At 33.8% G+C, this 20,928-nt stretch overlaps 1 protein-coding gene across 4 annotated transcripts in view; it reads right to left on the bottom strand.

The window, feature by feature from the left end:
* The window catches only part of LOC148620990 (neuropeptide Y receptor type 2-like), a 66,968-nt gene extending 46,303 nt beyond the window's left edge, over window positions 1-20,665 (bottom strand). For 2 of the 4 annotated variants that reach the window (XM_088574952.1, XM_088574951.1), the window contains exon 1: window positions 20,374-20,665. The gene's annotated coding sequence lies outside the window, so the exon portion shown is untranslated. The remainder of the gene's footprint in view (window positions 1-20,373) is intronic. The other 2 variants (XM_088574948.1, XM_088574949.1) reach the window with 1 other exon arrangement.
* Window positions 20,666-20,928: the final 263 nt, after the last annotated feature.

The raw sequence follows: 20,928 nt of genomic DNA on the forward strand, positions 1-20,928 counted from the left end.
ATATAATAGCATTAAAACCTATGATTTTTCAACACTGTATACTTCTATTCTCCATGCTCGGTTGAAGTCCCGACTTAAAAACATTATACATCGTTGTTTTTTTCCAAAAAAGATGGTACACCTAGATACAAATATATAGTTCTTGGTAGAGATTCCTCATACTTTGTAAGAAATAATTCCAAATCATCTTCCAAATATACAGAGAAAGATGTTTACAAAATGCTGGAATTTTTAATTGACAACATATTTGTCCAGTGTGGTGGACGTGTTTTTCAACAAACGGTCGGAATTCCAATGGGAACAAATTGTGCTCCTTTACTTGCTGACCTATTCCTTCACTCTTATGAGGCTGACTTTATAGCTGATCTGATCAGAAAGAAAGAATATCGTTTGGCTAGATCCTTCAATCTCAGTTTCCGCTATATAGATGACGTATTATCTTTAAACAATCCTAATTTTGGGGATTTGATACATCGCATCTACCCAAAAGAACTTGAGATAAAGGATACTACAGACACTGTGAAGTCAGCCTCATATCATATAGGCTTCTGGAACAGGGTTATGTTGCTACAAGATTAAAGTCATCACTACAGAAGTTTTATGGTCGTTATCATGAACTCGTGGATCGTTATGGTGTATCCATCAGCACCATGAAAACTGATTTATTCAACGGGTCATAATTTTCCTTCCCTCGTTTGTCTACCCCGTACTTGACTTTTTATGAACAACTCGGCGGGTGTTTCTAGAAAAGCAGAGGACGCTTACCCTACCGGTGCACCTGGTCGATGCTCCCAGTTTTCAGTGGAGTCCGAGTTGCTCATTTGCTTTTGTTACTTTGTATGTGTGATTTTGGTTGCTTTGTGTTCTTTGTTGTGTGTGTCTGTTTTCCATGTCTGGTCTTTGTCCTTGGATTACATTCTTATGTTTACCGCTATAACCTTGGTTCCCTTGATTACTCTTTATCGAATGTTCCCAGTGTAAAATTTTCGATAATTCACACTATGAAATAAATTGAGTTTATTCACTATATATCCACCGCCAAAATGTAAACACGAATATCAATCCACCGTTCACAAAATTTAAAATCTATGTTGAAAAAAATCAACAAATAATGGAAGAAAATCTCTATAATAAACAGGCTAATCAATTAATTATCTTAAATAACCAAAATATAAATATCTAATTACTGTTGATTTAGTCAAAGTTTGTCCTTCTTCACTTTATTTTTTACTAATTGGTTCTACTTTGAAATCCGCTCTGTCTTTCAGATTTTTCCATTAGCATTTGTATAAGCCCTAATCGAAGACAAGACCAAAAATCATTGCGAAAGAGTTGTAAAATGACCTACTCCTAACGCATTGTCTTTCTAACCGCTCCAGGAGTTTACTCGCTATACTTCTACGTATTTGCTATTTATATTAGGATATTCAAAGGTCAAAACGAGGTTCCTCTATCTGAAAAATTTAAAAGGCTTAATCTATCTCTCTTGATAATAGTTCATTTCAGATCAATAATACCACTGCAAAAGAGTGGTTCAATGGATTTTTTTTTTTTTTTTTTTTTTCATAATTTTAATTTCATTCTGATTATTTGGTGAATAATATCGATTCGTTATCTTCCCGGCTATTTTGTTAATACAATTGCCAATATCATAGAAAATAGATAGTCCTAAAAATGAACAAAAGGCCCAAGTGAGTTAACTTTTCTGAGGTTTACTGTGTAGGTAGCAAAAATATTGTCTACTATACATGACAAATATGTTGTCGTACCAGCAGACAAAGCCCAAAACAACATTGTTTTGTCTGCAAAACGTTTTACATCCAATGTTTTTTATCAAAGGTAGACGTAGAAAATAATTTCAAAGATCTCAAAATGTCGAGATAATGTCCATTTTCGAGGAAGGGGTACCCTATTTTTAATAGACAGTAATTAGATAGTCCTATAAGGCCAAGGTCGGTAATTTGTTTCCTAACTTCTTCAATCCTTTATGAATATATGCGTGATAAAGTTTCGAAACTAAACATTTCCTCTAAAGGGACTAATAGCCCGCAGCCTGTTGTACCCTGTACAATTGTTGACTAATGTGGGCACACGATTCATATTGAACACATTTTTATGGAGGACAGACAAAGCACCTTTTACGCACAACTTTGCTGCCATTTCTAACACACCTAACTCTAAACCAAAATCAGTATATGTCAATAAAAAAATCATGCAAATTTGTAACATGTATTACAAACTCAAGTGATTTTCACACAAGTCCTGATGTAAAAATTCAGGACGCAGATCTGGGCCCTCTGTGTCCATCACGATTATCGTAGTTTCATTTTCGGTTACTTGTATTTCTATAAAATAATATTGAGCTTCACAGTTTACTTGATTTTGTCGAATTGATTGAACGCACCACCATCACATGAATATTATTGAGGGATAGATTTTCTTTATAATAATATTGAGGGATAGTGCCAAACTAGTACCCATTATGTCAATTTTATCAAAATCCATTTGGCGAACCGCCGATTAAGGATAGAAGGCCCTTAAGCGGTTCCAACCTGTTAAACCTTTTAATTAAATAGATTACATGAATATTTCTGTTGTTAGACATCCATCAAAAATTATGTTCCTATGTGCACATCTATAATTAATTGTTCTGCACCTTCCCGGAGGTTTAGAGTCATGTTTCATAGATATGTACGCAGGAATATATGATTGAAAGATATTGTTGGGAACATGCATGCCAAGTAGTTTCCGAGGAGAACATTTCAAAAATTGGAAAAGTAAAATTCGGGAAAAAATAACTGAAATATCCGTCAATGGATCTTTCTGAAAATTTCGGCATAGGTCTAGATCACGCTGATCAATTTTACTCTCTGACAGATTTTAGCTTAACCCAAGTAGTATGACTGCAGTATGACCCCTGTGATATATATTTTTTTTAGAAACGCCGGTCATGTGTTTTCACAGATCAAATTTTGTGCAAGCAATTCTAAGGGACAATCATGCCAACTTCCAACTTTGCTAGGTAGTTTCAGAGCAGAAGATTTTTAAAATTGAAGCATTAAAATATAAAAAAAAATGGTAGAAAAGGGGCAGTGGTTCTACACTGGTGCATTTTTTTTTTAATAAAAACTCATATTGCTGGCATTCACATTTAAAATAAGGATATGTCCAACATATCAGGCCACTGTATTGCTTTTTGTATGTCGATTTGGCTTACAATTATTATATGAATGTAAAAAGGGGAGTTTTCAGAATTTCAGATTTCTTCCATTTTATCCGGAATTGGCATTATTCTCTAATGAGCCATATTTTAGCAGGATAGGGGTACCTTTCTTTCACCCAAATGGCATTTAATGTTTAATTGTTTAACACTTCGTGTACGAATTTAGTTGAGTGTATTCAAAGCGTCTTTTTATGCAGCATTATAGAAGATACATGCAATTTACAGATGAAATGGAAGAAAATTTGAAAATCCGAAATTCCCCTTTTAAAATAAGGTCACTAATGTGACCTTACAACTGAGAATCGAGCGCATGGAATGATTAGATATGTTATATACATCGATATCTATAACAATAATGATTACAGTGATTATATAAAAATAGTATTTTGGTCTATTTTGAAATTTTTTTTTTCAGGGATAGGGGTGACAATTTTTCACCTAAATAGACTTGGAATAGTTAAAATATTCATTGCTTGGGTACATTTGAAAGCATAGACAAAAATCAAAGGCACTTTATCATATAAAAGCTTGTTTGAAAAAAAAATGGGTGAAAAAGAAGAAACTTATCTGAAATTTTGAATATTCCTTTTTTTTTGCCATTATATACATGCACATGCCTGCACCAACTTCTTTATTTTATTCAATAAATGAAGAGACTAATACATGCCTGTACAAATATGTGATTGGGATTAGAGGGGGGTCACGCGCTTTTTACACGTATCATATCACTGCTGATAATGTCCCATTGAAATCAGAACTTTTTACAAAGACTGTTGAAGAATCTAAAGAGCAATAAAAAGCATGACCCATTCTCAAAATTTGAACACCAATCACTATAATTAATCAAAATTAATTCATATTTTAGACTTGGAATTTGAGATTTTCCGATGTTATTCCCAGATTCCATTCTCCTGTTACTTTAGAAATAAATTTTCAGACAAAACTTTAAGTAGGGATATTAAAACACTACTGCAGTACTGGGAAGAAAACACTACTGCAGTACTGGGAAAAAAACACTACTGCAGTACTGGGAAGAAAACGATACACTAAATAATAGATATAGATGTTAACAAACTTGAATAGATCAGAAAACGATTCCTTTGCTAGAGGATACAGATGTTAACAAAATTTAACAATTATCGTATAATACTGACTAAATGAAGCTGTTAATGCATAAACAATAGTAATGAGATATGAATAACAGAAAGGTGACATGATAAAAGAAGAAAATCGGAAGGTAACAAGAAACGTAAAATAAAAGCTAAACGTAATTTAACAGTCATAAAATAGAAGGGAAAAACTCTTTATTTAGATATAAGTAACTCAAAATAATTTTGGAAATTAATGAATACAAAAATGAGAGAATAGGTTTGTTGCTACAAATGTCATTTATACCGAGCATCGCGTGGGAGGCTAACGATAGACGTTTAATCAAACCGGAAAAGGTATCAGACAAGCCCTCAGAAATGGAACAAGAAAGTGAATTCAAAGTGAAAGTAGCCATTTAATTAGTTAAAAGGTAAAATATGAAATTCAAAAACAAAACAAAAAATAATAAAAATAATAATGAATAAATGAATAAATGAATAAAGAATTGTTTATAGTATCTAGATCTGGTAGGCTGAATTATTTTAAAAAGAAATGGGCAGCCCTTTACCTATCCTATCTCGCCCCTTACAGCCATTGTCACTTTTTCGGTGCCTTAACAAACGTAGGAAAAGTGTGATGCTTAGTTGTAGGCTGTGCCTAACTCATATCAATTTCCCAAATAATTCAACCGTTATAATAATCCATCTGGTGACAATAGTCAGGCTCCTGATGCTCAATGAAAGGAGCTAAGTGAAATTGTTGATAGTGATATTCGAGGAAGTGATATGCTAAAATGCGTTAACGCAGAACAAAGCCTGAGAGGAAGATCTGTTTAATAAATGAATAACTAAAGAACATCTCTCATATAAATATATAAATATCATGAAAGTATCTACAGACAAAACACACGTTTCAGAACATAAAAACATAAACGAGCTATCATTTAACATTCTCTTGACAAAAATCTTTTTATTGGGATATTTTCCGCAGAAATGTTATAATCAAAGACTGAAGTCTTCAATGTCGCTAATCGTCAAATATTCTGTCACATATTTTGGCTGTATTACTTTCAACATCAGAAATGGCACGAATGCGATATGCTCTAAAATAGGGTGACTTCCGCTAAAATCTTGGTTCCCTTGATATGATTGGGTACTCTTTCGTGATGACCCGAATGTTATCAATTACCAGGAACCAGATTAAACAACTGGAAAATGATATTTAGTTTAAATATATTTTATTTATTAATATCAAACATATGTACAAAATAGATCAATCAAAGTTTGACAAACAATGCTCGTTAAGGGATCTGCTGTTCATGCCAAGCCTTGCATGTAGAATCTGTCCTTGCCTTGTCCCTGTATAATAATATTTTGAACATGTATTTTTATGTGTCTCTAGTTTTCTCTTAGATATGCTTAATGAACCAGACATTCGTGTTTCCAATGGCAAACTATTTCACAAGCGGATTGTAGAGAGCAAAACGCACCTTACGCAAAACATTTACTCTCATAAAAGCTTTCTTAACAATATATTCATGCCAAGAACCATTACTTAAATGCCCAGGTATTTATGAGAAGCAACCTCTTGAATGTTATGGCCATTCATAGAAATAGGAGGATGTACTGGCTTAGCGGTTTTACGGGATATTGTTATTGTTTCCGTCTTTTGCGGGTTAAATTGTACTAACCACTTATTTGACCAGTTATGAATCTTCTCAAGATCTCTATTTAGTATGTCAGCGGTGATTGCAGGATTGTCTACTATAATTATATAAATGCTCGTGTCATCTGCGAACAGTTTAACACTGGCATTAACATCTTCTACAATATCATTAGTAAATAACATAAACAGCAAGGGACCTAATATGGAGCCCTGGGGAACACCAGCTTCAACGAGATGTCCAGTCAGAACTTCCACCACTAAGAACCACCCTTTGTTCCCTCTCGGAAAGATAATTTTTGAACCAGTGTAGCAGATCCCCACAAATACCGTAGCTTTGGAGTTTAAATAAGATAACTCTATGCCATACGCGGTCGAATGCCTTACTTATGTCACAAAAGACAACTCATATTTCTTTCCCACTATCTAGAGCTTTCCCGATATCGTCGGACATACATATTAACTGGTTAATGGCAGAGTCGCCCCTGGTAAACCCCGACTGGCTGGGAGTAATAATTTAATTTTGTGTTAAAAAGTTATACATGTTTGTATACAACTCTCTCCATACATTTTGAAATAACGCTAAGTAATGAGATAGGTCAATAGTTTTTGACTTCGCCAGGAGAACCATTTTTAAAAACTGGTGTTACGTTCGCCCTCTTCCATTCATTCGGGAAGTAAGACGAAGATAACGACATATTAAATAGTTTACAAAAGGGGTATTTTAAAATAGTCGAGGCCTCCTTAAGAAGTCGAGGATTTATGGAGTCTTGTCCAGAGGCTTTATTAATACTCAAAATAGAAAGTACATCTCCGACATCACTTTTATCTACAACGATATTTTCTAATTTATGCTCTCGATTGATTGTAAAGTCAGATAGTGTAGCTTATGTGTCATCCAATTATGTCTGCAAACACAGTAGTCATTAAGACTATTTGCTCTGTCGACGTCGTCGAATACTAATCTATCTCCAATTAGCAATGGTGGTACGTCTGAATGTAACGGTTTGATACCAGATTTCTTACTGCAGATTGTCCACCAAATTTTGGCTGAGCATCTCTCGGCTGATAAACGATTAAGTAAATCTGAACGATATTTCTCACGGGCAAGTCTAACTTTTGACGTCACATTATTTCTTATTTTCTTAAATTTGTTCCAGTCAGCCGGTCTACCAGTCAGCCGGTCTATCAGTCAGCCGGTCTACCAGAACGTTTTGCCTTAGCATGAATACGGGTTTTCGACCTAATGAGGTTTTTAGTTCACCTGTAAGTCATGCAGGATTTTCCTTCCGAATGGTTACAAAACGATTCGGAATACACGAGACCGCTACAAGTAAAATACATCTGGTTATATCGCTAATAATCTTGTCTATATCATTAGAGTTTAGAATATTGTCCCAATCAGTATTAGCCAACATCTGCCTATACTTATCAAAATTGCCCTTGTTATAAAGCCAAACTTTACGTTTAAACGTCTTTTTAACTGGTTTGGGGGAATTTATAAATCAAATGACAGGGCAGTGATAACGAATTTGGTCAAGACGTGGGGGGCAACAGTAGCATATGGTACAAAATACTGATCATCTGTAATTATCAAATCAATCAGGGAGGAAGAATGTTCCGTAAAATTTGTAGGCTCTTCAACACGTTGTTGCAGACTAAACCTGGAGCATACACTTTTCATTTTGGGGTTTGCTAAGAAGTGATTGTCATTAAAATCGCCAGTAATAATTATATGAACACAATTTATAACATTTCTTGCGGACTCCACCGAGTCCTCGGTCTTTCTCCAAATGTCAATAGGATTGCCAAGAGGAATGTAAAAAGTCCCATACAAATTTTTTTGGTATGAACACTGACCTCGAGCCAAATAACCTCAACATCTGTCGGCTCAAATTCTAATCGTCTAATAGTATGAATATTTTCTCTAACGTATACATTGACCCCGCCCACATATACAATGACCCCGCCCCAACTTTTATCAATGCTCCTATCCCTCCTGAAAGGCCTATGATAATTTAAGAGAAATAACTCATCATCGGCAACAGAAGTATTCAACCAAGTTTCAGTGAATGATAAAATATCGAATTCAGAATATTCAGCAGTTATTACATCTAGTTTATATTTATAGATATCGGGGTTCTGATAATATATATGACCTAGATATGGTCAATTGTAACGAGCCCCTGTGTTTGAATCGAAAACTGGGTAAATCCTTATTTACATAAATTCAATCCTAACCGATCATTTCATCTTTTAATGTAAACGTCCTTTTCTCATACAAGCCAAAAAAAAAACACACATAGACATATGTAATATGTGTTTATAAGAGGAACGTTGTAGCGACCAGGGAACCAGATTAAGAACCAGATTAAAGATTGACAATGAATATTCAGATACCGGAGCCGTGCTAATATATTATAATCTTGTAACGAGTCCATGTGCCTGTATCGGAAACTGGGTGATGTTCAATTCTAACCAATCATTTCATGTTAACTTCCTGTTCTTATACAAGCAAGAAAAAAAGCGTAGAAAACACGTGTACTATATTTAAGAGGTACAATGTACATTTTTATCTCGTATGAAGCTAGGACTATGACGCTATGGCGGTAAACACGGCAAGGATCTGCAGCATTACGAGGAGTATAAATATATAATTATGCACATCATATGCGAATACAAAGTACGGATATTACGACTGCAAGAAGTTGCTTACAATGTAAGCGACTTAGAAAGCACAGGGTCCTCTTTGATTCTAATCACTGCGTGTATATAAACACGAAATACTACAGCGGCTGAACATTTAGATAGTAAGGGCCAAGCCCTGTGGGAGCACCAATATAATACATGTACTAGCCGTTTTCGGAATTCAATTCAAGCACATGATCTAGTATATGTCAGTACCAAGGTTGTAATACAACAATAAACTTCAAATGTAGTGGATTGAAGTCAACAATGCAGGGCAATTCGGAAGCCGTGTACTATGACGTCTTATGTCCGTATGACAAACATCTGGGCCAACCCTTGGCACTCAAAGGAGACACATTTAACAAATGGAACGTTCCGGCAATTTGGTTTCAAGGTAACAGGCCTTACCTTTCAATAAGGAAGTAACCCAGAAATTACATGTCTATTACTATTCTCAGCTGTCTAGGGACACTTTTTAAGTCAGTTTTAAAATAATCGTCTAATTACCAGTATTAATTAAATGTTGTTACAGATTTTTGAAAAACTTCTTTTTTGTAAATTAAGTAGAGATTTATTAGGATTCTATTTATAGCTTAGTCACTTACATTTTTTTCTGTTGTGAGTCGTTTTCGATTCATGTAAAATTGGATTGTTTCAAGTAATGACATACCTTCATGTACATCTACATGTGATGCAAAACTTTCCTTAAAAATGTCATTCTAATCCCACGAGCTTTTAAAGAAGGACTGTGCTAATAAGGTTTTCACATGTAAAACCCGTAAGGGATATATTATCTTTTGAAGTAATCCGACAGCAACTACTGTTATATTGATTGCCTTCATGCACAGCTACATATGAAACATAAACGTCCTTTTAATTTCATTGAACGTGTTAAAAGAAATGTGGACAGAAGAACGATGGACGAACAGACAGACAGACTAACAGGCAGACATTATTCCTACATACCCTTAATATTATTTAGCAGGCAATCTCAATATACCAATTACTGTCTTGAATGATATTAGCACATGAAGCTCAAATTCTTTTTCGGCAACAAAGTTTCTTTTTCATTTTTCGTGCGACATTTCATGAAATAGAATTATAATCTCACTAGTATCGTGATCTTATAATTCACTAGAATAAACAGTAGATATATATATATATATATATATATCAATATAGATGTAATATATTGTGACGCTTCCATTCACTACACTACACTGCTCCTCCGGATCATAACTGATACAATGAAGGTAAACGTGCGCTTACAATTAATTGACTGAAACATTCAAAATGATGTAAGAACCGTCATATTTGCAAATTTTTGGTTGTTCCCTCCGCGTGATTCGAACAAGTACCTCTGTGGCATCTATGGCAACCCGCCTGCACCAAGTCCAGCGCCTTAAACCACTCTATAAGCTAAGCTGTATAAAAATTTAGATTTCGCTGGCCGGGTTACCGTGCGATACCCGACAGGGTAGTCAAGAACGTTAGAACCCCCCTCAGTCAGTCTTGCCGTGTTTTTCTTCATTGCAAGATAAATCTATGGCTGTAAAATGGTACAGGTGAGATCAGATCTAACCTCTCAGCCATACTGTCAGAAGAATCGGCTCTAGGACGTTTCTTAAAGTGTCACAAGACAGTTCTAGAGTCTACTCTTTTGGCAGTTGTCGTAAAGCTGGCTCTCCTGACAATTCTAGCAGTGCCGACCTTTTATTCTGTTCTCGTAGCGCCAGCTCTGCGAGAACTGTGCAACGGCTAGAAGTGTAAGAGTCGACTCTGCTAAAAGATCTAGATCCGTCTCTTGGTGTAGTTCTCGGAAATCTACACACATTAATACGTACATGTATACTTAAAAATTGATTTTATTGAAACCTTCTCCATTTGTAAGCTTTATTTGTCTCGCATATACACGCAAAACGATATTATGGGTCATGAACGATGGTACAGTTTATCATTGGAGTTGGATTGCAATGATTTTTTCTTTGTTGAACACCTCGCAATAACAATAACAACTCTTCACATCTAAAATATGAACCGCTGACAATTAATACAACCTAAACATACATTTACGTGTGCATTATCTATTTTTTTTAATCCGAGAATGAGTCAAGGATGTAAAAATCTTTAAGCTATGAAATCCACAAAGACAAAAAGGCATTTCTGGTGTAACTACCTAAACTTTTATTTCTCTTTGAAAGCCTAAAAAGTGGATGAAAATCTATAAAATGAATGATTCCAAACTACATGCATAAATGCTTTACGACGTATTCTGTAGCTGTTTGCTAGTGCGATAACTGTAATTTACCTTGTTTTAATTTTTTTTGTTTTTTCGTTTTTGTTTTTTTTTTGTTTTTTGTTTTTTTTGTTTTTTTGTTTTTGTTTATGTACCAGTTTGTTAGGTTGAGCATGTATTTGTTGTGAAAAACAAACAAATGGACTAAATTCGGTAAAACAATTTACTGGTAGATCTAAATATGTAAAAATACCCGTAAAATATTTAAAAAAATATATATCAGATAATGAAAAATATAACAGTTCTTTGTATGACTGATGACTGTAAGCACTGTACTTTCCTGCGAAAACCTCAATATCATCATATAGTAAATGAAAAGCTATAAAATAAAAGCATTTAGACCATATTTTGTTACTTTAGCTATTGTGATAACTCTAAATAAGTTGTTTGAAAACTTCAATTATTGAAACAAAAAATAAATGTTTACTTTTTATGTGTATCAGTTTGTTGGCATACTTTTGACATGCAAGGCAAAAATAAATGCTGATCATATCAATCACTCAGGGTAAAATAAATGTATTGAAATGTTTGTCGGTATCATCACGATCAAATTAAAATTAGTAAATTGCTACATCCCTTAACAGTAACAGCAGAAGAAATAGTTCGACGATAACTGTTCTACTACTAGAGCCAGCTCTGCGAGAACAGCTCTACTACTAAAGCCTGCCCAGCTCTACGAGAACAGTTCTACTACTAGCGCCAACTCTACGAATATTGTTCTAATACAGGAGTCTACTCTTCGAGAACTGTTCTCCTACATTTGTACTAGACCCAGATCTACAAGAACTGTTCTTTTGAGAGTAAGCTCTGCAAATGCTGATTCTGCCAGAAATGTCGGAAGAGCTGGCTCTAGAACCGCCTAGAACTGTGCCTAATCTATTATAGAACTGTTCTTCTGACAGTTCTTCTGACAGTTCTATAACAGCATTGTGAGGGTTCAGAACTGATCTCATTTGTAGTACAGGACAGCTAATCTACGTGTTGTTTTGTATGATAGGGGTCGAATTAACGATACACATCTAATTAACTTAATAACATACATAAATCGTCTCAAATTGTAACGACTCAATCCACTATAGTGCTCCATCGGATCATAATTGATACAGAAAAGATAATGTATGCTTATATACAATGGTCTGAAAAATTCCCAAAGATGTTATAGATGTCAAATTTGCAAAGAAAATATTAGTTTGTTACCTCCGTTGGATTCGAAATCGTACCTCTGACATTTATGACAATACCGCCTCCACTACGTTCAGCGCCCTAGGCCATTAGTTCTAATATCGTCGGGAATTTTTCAGACTCCATTTTTTTACCAAAATAGTCAACAAAGTCCACAGTTTCATTTCTAATCATATTTACTAGACAAAACAATAAGAATTTCAAGATTTATTTGTGGCCAAACCGTATGCTTTCTGAATCTTAATTACTTCTAACAAACAAGACCGTTTCTCTATTCACACATCTTTCTACAGAACAACCTTACATGTTACCAACTGATAATGAAAACAGCGATACAACAGCATGTATTTTGACTAATTTATTTTAACTGAAAACTGATAAATTATTTTTTTTTAATATATTCAAAAGTACCAGTAACAATGTACCTCCGGTTCCTGGTGTCCATTTCGTAGATGCAATTATCCTCATTACATACATAAAAACCTAACAAAACTTTATTTTCCACATTTTTTTAACTTTTAATTTTGCGTTTACTAAGTAATTTAAGTATAAAGATAATTTTCCTTTCTTTCAAATTTTAAAAACGATATATATATCTCCATACAAAAATATATTCTGTTAAACAAAACAATATTCTCTCTGCTATTGTGAATAAACGTAATGCATTTCGAACAAAAATGCAAAAGCGGCAGCTTATAATTGAAGCTCGCTATAATACACCATGAATTTTTAACATCTACGTTCTTCTTTCACGAAATATATTCTACTACAATTAATATATCAGTGAAATCATTAAATTCTATATTTCATAAAGGATTTTATCTTAAATCCATATTACTGTATCTTGCATAAATTGAAATAGCTAATTAGCATTGTGGCGAATGAGAAGCATACATTAAGTTTCCACTACACAATATTCTTAAAAATATTCTTGATATTTAAGAAAATTTTATCATTGAAACCAAATCTGAAAAGCGCCTGTGACCATTAGCTTGTTGGAAAACATCTGTTTACTGCGCAAAAACTAGATGATCTAGATTTTGTTCATACAATCGGTATACTTTTGTTTATGAATTATCGTCGTTAAAGAGATTTATCTATATCTAATTTCATATGGTGAAAGAAGTGCTGTATGATAAATAGGTATTTTCAATTGTTTAACCTTATCAATCGTCTTTTTCCCTTCCGTTTTTTAATTGGGATTTGTCTACATTTCTGCAAGCGAAGACGATGATATATTGATTTTACATATAACGGTTTGGATCAAGTAACACATTTAATGACTTTGATTTGATTCCATTCAAGGAAATATAGTCAATATGTACTCTGCATTCAATTTTCGAGTCAGCCTGGATATAGTTCTGTGTCTTAAGCTCTGATTTTTCAGTTCATTAACATACAGAACAATTTTGTTTCCGTTTAACTGTTTAATTGTTTTATTTGTTTTCCACGTTGGAGGAAAACATATTTAAGGAGTACATAACACCAATGGGAAAAGACGTTTTTGATGATATTTTGAAATTAATCTCAAAGCATCTAAAGTTTTGTTGATGACGCTATGTTCATGGAAATTATTCCCACGAAATATGGGAGTTAAAATTTATTTAAATTTATATATATTGCTACTTTTATCAAAGTAAATCACGCCCTTCAAGTACATCATTTATAATATTCCAATTCAATTCACTGTACATTACCCTAATTGTTTTCTAACTCTCTTACAAATTCACGATGATCTTCTTCAAGATATAAATTTAATTTATCGAAAATAAAAACGTTGTATATTATTGTTTTTGTAAACCTATATTTTTGTTGTTTGTTTTGTTTTGTTTTGTTTTGTTTTGTTTTGTTTTTTGTTTTGTTTTGTTTTGTTTTGTTTTGTTTTGTTTTTTGTTTTTGTTTTTGTTTGGTTTAGTTTAGTTTTGTTTTGTTTTATGTATTCTGTATTAATACCATCAACAAAAGTGAATAAAGAGTTTCTCTGAACGCAGCATGATACGACCACAGTGTTCGAACTCTATTGTGGACATAATATTAGTCTTTGACATACTTAAGCATATGGATTTACAGACATAACAAATGGTTTGGACACAATATAGCACAAAATTTCAAATTGAATTAAACAATTTTAAAATCTTATAAAAAACTTAATAGTAGATTTTTAAAGCTGCATTAGCTGCCAAACTTGCTCAGTTTTGATTCTACTGAATTTTGCAGATTCCATGAAATAAGTTTGTAGTAGTGCAATTGAAGCAATTTATGTCGACAATACCTACAGAATATTGTGAAAACAACGTTTTCTTTTTTTAATCAGTTTGTTTGTTTGTTTGTTGGGGTTTAACGTCCGAGCAGCAATATTTCAGCTATATTCTGACGATGTTTTTAGTCAGAGAAGATCGATAGCTCTGGTCAAATTATTTTTCGCCATTACTTCCGAAGATTGCCGACAGAACATATACCTGGGTTAAAAATACTTTAACCTTGGTAAAAAATAACAATAACGGATATACAGGTGAGCACGTGTTTTGTTTTCAATCCATTTCATTTATTTCTTGATTAGTTTTCGAATAAATAATTACCATACATCACAATAAGTAAATTTCAAGAATTTTCATAAGGAATCCTTTAAAAAAATAAAAATCGGACAAAAAAATTTAAAAGTCGATTTTTTGGGGGTGTAGCCTCTTTGATCCCTTATAATTTGTATCTGAAATCTGATTGAATAATGCAGGCAGGTAGGGATTTCCATAAGGAATCCAATAAAAAATCAAATTTTCGAAATTGGACCAAAAATAAAAAAGTCGATTTATAGGGTGAGGCCCACTTATGTACCCTATCACTCCAAAAATTGATAAAAGACAAGCCTATCCTTCTAATGAATTTTCAAAACAAAATTTCAAAGGAACAATTTGACATCTGAATCATAAACATCACTTCAACAACAAGCTTTTTATACGACCACAAGAAATATGTGGTCGAGCAATGTTGCCAAATTAACATCCTTATCTTCTAATATACTTTTGCGTAACAGAGGTGATACTGTTTCCACAAAAGGCAAGGATTTTTGTGCAAAGCCGAACTTTGTTTTGACGATTGATTAGGATTGGTTATCGGTGTGTTGTTAAGATTTGAATTGTCAGTACAGTTAAGATTTTAATATGCTCTGTTAAGTGTTGTGTTCTTCGGGAACCCCAGAGCTAGTCATGTCTGTCCTTAGCGCTGTCGTCACCGCCTGGTGTGGGCTTCCTGCAGCTGCTGCCACGTGTCTGGTTAAACGTTTGACTGTCATTCGTAACAGAGTTCATGTCCTTCTTAAATGCGTTGACGTAGGCTGACAATTCTCAAATTACACTGAGAAGTTCATTGTTTATATTATGATTCATTTCATGCACTACCGGAAGTTCCGTTTTGGCCATGATTATCTCAGTTGTTCCATCTGACGGCATCACAGGTATAGTTTCAGCCGTTCCCATATCAGGCTGTTACGGTTACCTCCCGAGTATGAGCATATAATTTATACAATGAAATCAATTGGGATCGGCACGTTCCCAGGAAAACTTATTCCAAGTTTTGAAAGTTCAGTTTTAAGTTGAGCAGCAGTCCAATTTTCTGGTAATGATGAATTATACGGTAAATTACGATGCACATTGCGACCCCTGTTGCTTGCCTTCGGAGGCATCGTTCGTGTGTTATAATAAAAATACTACATGATTTCCGTTACACATGCTATGAATAGATGCACAAAATGAAAATAAAACGGCTATTGAAGTTGAATAAATATGAAGTTTGGAAAGTTACATTCCATCAAGTGAAATTCACTGAAATTTGTTTGGGGTCCAGCTGCCTCAGCCTAAAAAGTTCAATGACATCATGCACAGGTCATGTGACTTGTGCATGTCTATCTTAAAATAACTGTGAAGTTAAGGGAACCAGGAAGGGGAGTACAAACGTATATAAACCTATATTAAAAATGTTCATATCATATTTTGGTTTTTATTGAATGCCTAATGAAAATACGTGCATGCGTTTTTCCATCAGATTTCAGATACCTCTTTCCGTTTTTGAGTTATAAGGGGTCAAACGGGCCACACCCAATAATTTTTTTTTTCATTTTTGGTCTGATTTTGATTTTTCTTTTAGTGAATTCCTTCTGAAAATTCCTGCCTGCATTTTCAGAAATCTTTAAAGGTTTTAAAGTAATAAAGAGTCAAAAGACCACACTCCCAAAAATCATCTTATAATTTTTTTAACTGGTTTTGAAAATTTTAATTGAATTTCAAATTACGTGCCATGTATTGTGTTCAAACCAGCTGTTGTGTCAAAAATAAATTGTAAGTCTCCATATTAAGTGTGTCGAAAGCTAATATTGAGTCCACACTTGCCCCAACTGTTCAGGATTATACCACTGCGGTCGTATCATGCTGCCCTCCACGAAACTTTTCATTCTATCAATTATTATGATAACATCCATTTCCCACCTTATTTTCTAATGGGTTGGTGCAAAAACCTCCAAAAACTATAGGATCCTTTGCCATGTCCCTAGGATTGGTACGCCAAAATTTCAAAAAGTATGGATAAGTTTTACTTAAGTTTTCGTGAATAAACTGAAGTTCACGAACACACGACGACGCCGACGACGACATCGACAACAACAGAGTGATACCATTATTCGACCAAAAAAATGCGGACGCATAAAAAAGAACTTTTAATTATATAAATTTAAGAGAGCCAATTTTTGAATAAATATCTACATTAATGGATAGAAAAAATTAAAAGGGCACTTTTTAATCTCTTACTTAAATAAATTCAAATATTGATCACCAATTGGACATAAAAAATGAAAACTATTCATATTTGAAAACTGCTTCCGATATAATTTAAGATGGTGGAAATCACTTTTATCAGGTTAAAAGGCTGTTTCTCTTACCTGTCCCGAAGGGCCGTGTAAGCTACAGCTATAATTGCAATCACTATGTGTCCGTCGTCGTCGTCGTCCGTAAACATTTTCAAACATCTCCACCTCTAAAACTACTGGACAGATTTAAATGTGGGGATTTTTCATCATGTGAAAAACATGGCCGCCTGTTGCTAAAAATAGACCATAGGGGTCAACTTGCAAAAAATTCGCAAATTTCTCAAAAGCAGTTGGACATGATGGGATGGACCTTTGCCGAAATTTTCAGAAAGCTAAATCCGTTGACGGATGTTTGAGCCTATCTTTTTTTTAATTTAGAGAAACATAGAGATAACGAAATATGATTTATAGTTTTAAAACATTTTGATGATAATGTTGTCAATGAAACTGCTAAAATGTTGGATGTTGTTCATTACTTTTTATAATAAATTGTGTTATTGCGTACAAACTGATTGGGCAGCAAACGATGAAGTGTTAGATTGTATTAACGTCGGTGTTGACGAAGTTGAAAAATGTGATTGAGAAATTAATATTAAAGAAATTAAAACGTCTATAAAAGGTAGCAAACAAGGAAAAACACTTGACCCTGGTGGAGTCACTGTGAAGTGTTACTAACACTTTTTAATGAGTAGAAATATCCATTTAAATATATTTATGATGTAGATGATGAGAATAAATAACCATGGCAATTTCCAAGAAAATGGCGATTTTGAGTTAAACACTATCCTACACTGTATAAAAAAGACCCAACAAAATCATGCCAGACCGTATAGACCGTTTACAGCCATAAAAAACTAAATCAAATGTACATTGAACGGACTCACCTTAGGTTGGCTAAGGTTTGCCGATTGAGCTAGAATCATCATGCTTTATATGACATTCCCTACTTTCTAGAGTGACAAATGCGCGTTCGCCAACAATTACACCACACTAGGCATCTTAGGCGTTCCATACAATTTTATGGATCTATACATAGCCCATGGTAGTCAATAGGTTGAAAATTTAGATCCTTGCCAGATTGCACAAGACCAAATCACGACCTCTTTCAAAATTAATAGTTTTAAAAAATCTCACGTAATTTTGACCTTTTTTCTACCAACGAGCCAAATCTTAAGCAAATAAGGTTCCAGAAAAAATATTCAAAAAGTGAGGAAGGTACCCACTATCAAAGTTGGTACTATATACAACGAACAACCAAGGGAAATAAACTGTAATCTCGCACCTGGAAATTTATCAGCTTGTCTGTGGCTTAACTTTCTTTATTTCATTACCACAGGAAAATTACTCCACGAAGGTTCATTTTCTTTTCAAAATTAAATGACTCGAGATCATAACAAGCGTATTAAAACTCTCACTTATTGTAAAACTTATCTTGATCTGTTTATTTTTATTTTTATTCATTTTTTGTGTTTGTTAATCGTGTTGTACATATGGATGTCTTTACTCTCATTAGGTTTACGAGAAGCGAACGAAATCCTTCAGACAACAAATTAAATTTGTAGTTAGAAGCCCTGGAGATTGATAGTGTAGAAGAAACAGTATCACTACATCAAACTTAATTTATCAATAACTAAGTCATAGAAGATATGCAATCCATCAGATGATTCTATTAGGATGGTAAAAACGGATGCAAATCTGATCACGAATAGCCCTTGAAATCCTAAATAATTGAATATTTCATGCAATTAGTCAGATAAGTTTACCAGTCTTCTGTCGTGCTAACACAGATAGTGTCCGCTCTAAAAGAGATCAAATAAAAATTTGTAAAAAACTAATCGAGAGTGTACACAAGCCTATACCTCTGGTGTATTGCTTTTTTGTGAACAAAAAAAAGATTAAACAATGACTATTCTTTGTTATATGTAGAGTGAGCAACTAATTATTGATTCTCGTATCTAATATTCCTTGAGATTCATAAAGTTCAACACATACCCTCTGTACTATACACTGACATGCTGGGTCGAAGCTCATAAAAAAACAGCAGAGCAGGCCGCAGGTGAGCATGTCCTACCAATCAGAGAAATTATTCTGATTCCGTGCTAACCAGTTACATGTATCACTCTGTCTCCTATATTGCCCCATAATGGAGGGAACCAGTGACTACTGATTTAAAATATTTTTGGTTTACAATTTAACTGTGCAGGGATGCCACGACCTCTTCCACTCGAGGCAAACATACTTACTGCTTGGTATTTTGTTATGACACGCATGGTATTGTTTTAATGATGTATTAATGTCAAAAGGGTTAAACTCCTTAATTAAGGGAAATATTGCTACATATGTAAAATACGCTTTCCGAAAAAGATTTACATCGATTTCTTACACGTTAATTGCGTATAAAAACGATATCCTGGTTAATCAAAGCCTTTTCAAGACTTGATTTCAAAGTTCGATTATCTTTTTTATGTAGAACAGTCTCGCTATAGCAAATGTGATAGTTGTACATATTCAAAATATTACAGAAAAAACACATTTCACATAGATCTGTCAATATATTAACCAAATCTGACAAAATATTTTCTTTGAGAATACTTCATATGTAAGTACATTCAATGTGTATGGTTTGATAAACTGCGCTTTTCTAAAAATGATTTTAACTCTGAATAGCCACCTTTTTAAGTAGCACCCCATCTAAGAATCATGCAAAATGTGATTCATGATTGGAAAGCCTCCATTTTTTATTTTTGATATTTTGTTTAAAATGTCATAGTAAACAGAAAATAATGTGTTTTCTCATATAACTCTTGTTCATAGGAGATACAAATTATATAGGGTGTACTGTAAAATTATTCAAAAATAAGGGAGATAACTCTGTTAATGACACTTAAATGCAATAGAAACTATTGGACTTTTCATGTGGATTATCTCCTAAGAGCAGACAGATTGGAATGAATGATTATACATTTCATCATAGACCTATAAAGCAACTTAATAACAAAAATAAAAATATGTAGCCTTAATTTCTTTAGGTGTATCACATTTTACAGAATTTGCATGATTTTCAGTAAGACTGCTACTTAACACTCTTTCTAAATTCCAGTAGAGAAAAATGAAATGTACAACGTTGGATTAACTCTCTGCCCTCCCCCAAAAAATGTTGCAGATAACAGAATTCTTACATTTCCTACGAAGTATAAATCTACGCCTCAAGACAAGTAGCTTTCACACAACCTGTTGATTAAAATATTAACCTAAATCATTAAACGTGGCCTTACATATACATGCATATTATGTACAACACAACCATTAATAAATTTACACACAGCGAATACAGGTATGTTAAACACTAATGATAAAACAAGTATGATAAAGACAAACCTTTCAAAATACTTCATTTACTCCGACAACCCAGCAATCGATTGAACGACCAGTCCTTTACAACACTCCTGTTGTTGTACGAACGACAACTCCAAAACATTCTGAACAGGCATGAGAATATCGAAGAAATGAATGCCTATAACGGTATCGTCTGCTTTTTAATTATGAGAATCGATAGACACAGCTCGTATTATGATATTGCGCATCTTATTGGAATACTTATGCCAGTTAACACTCGTTTTAAAATAAATGTTTATTGATCGGAGTTGTGGAGATCAATTAGTGTATGATAATAAAGCAAAGTTTTCACTAACATAACACAATATGTTTGATCTAAATCAATGACACTAAGTCGGTGTTAGGTCTACTGCTAGCAACAAACCACAAAATACATTAGCGATCTGCATAATTAAGCGTGTCTGTGGTAGTGTGTAGGTGTATCTTATTTTCCTTAAAATGAAATGTTTTCGTGGAGAAATACACTTTGCAGTAAGATTTAACCTCAATGCTAAATGGTGTTGTATTCTATAATTTAAGTTTGAAAGTATTGCAATA

The sequence above is a fragment of the Perna viridis genome, chromosome 3 (assembly GCF_037379345.1).
Source record: "Perna viridis isolate PV_CMFRI_1.1 ecotype Kerala chromosome 3, ASM3737934v1, whole genome shotgun sequence".
NCBI classification, from domain to species: Eukaryota; Metazoa; Mollusca; class Bivalvia; order Mytilida; family Mytilidae; genus Perna; species Perna viridis.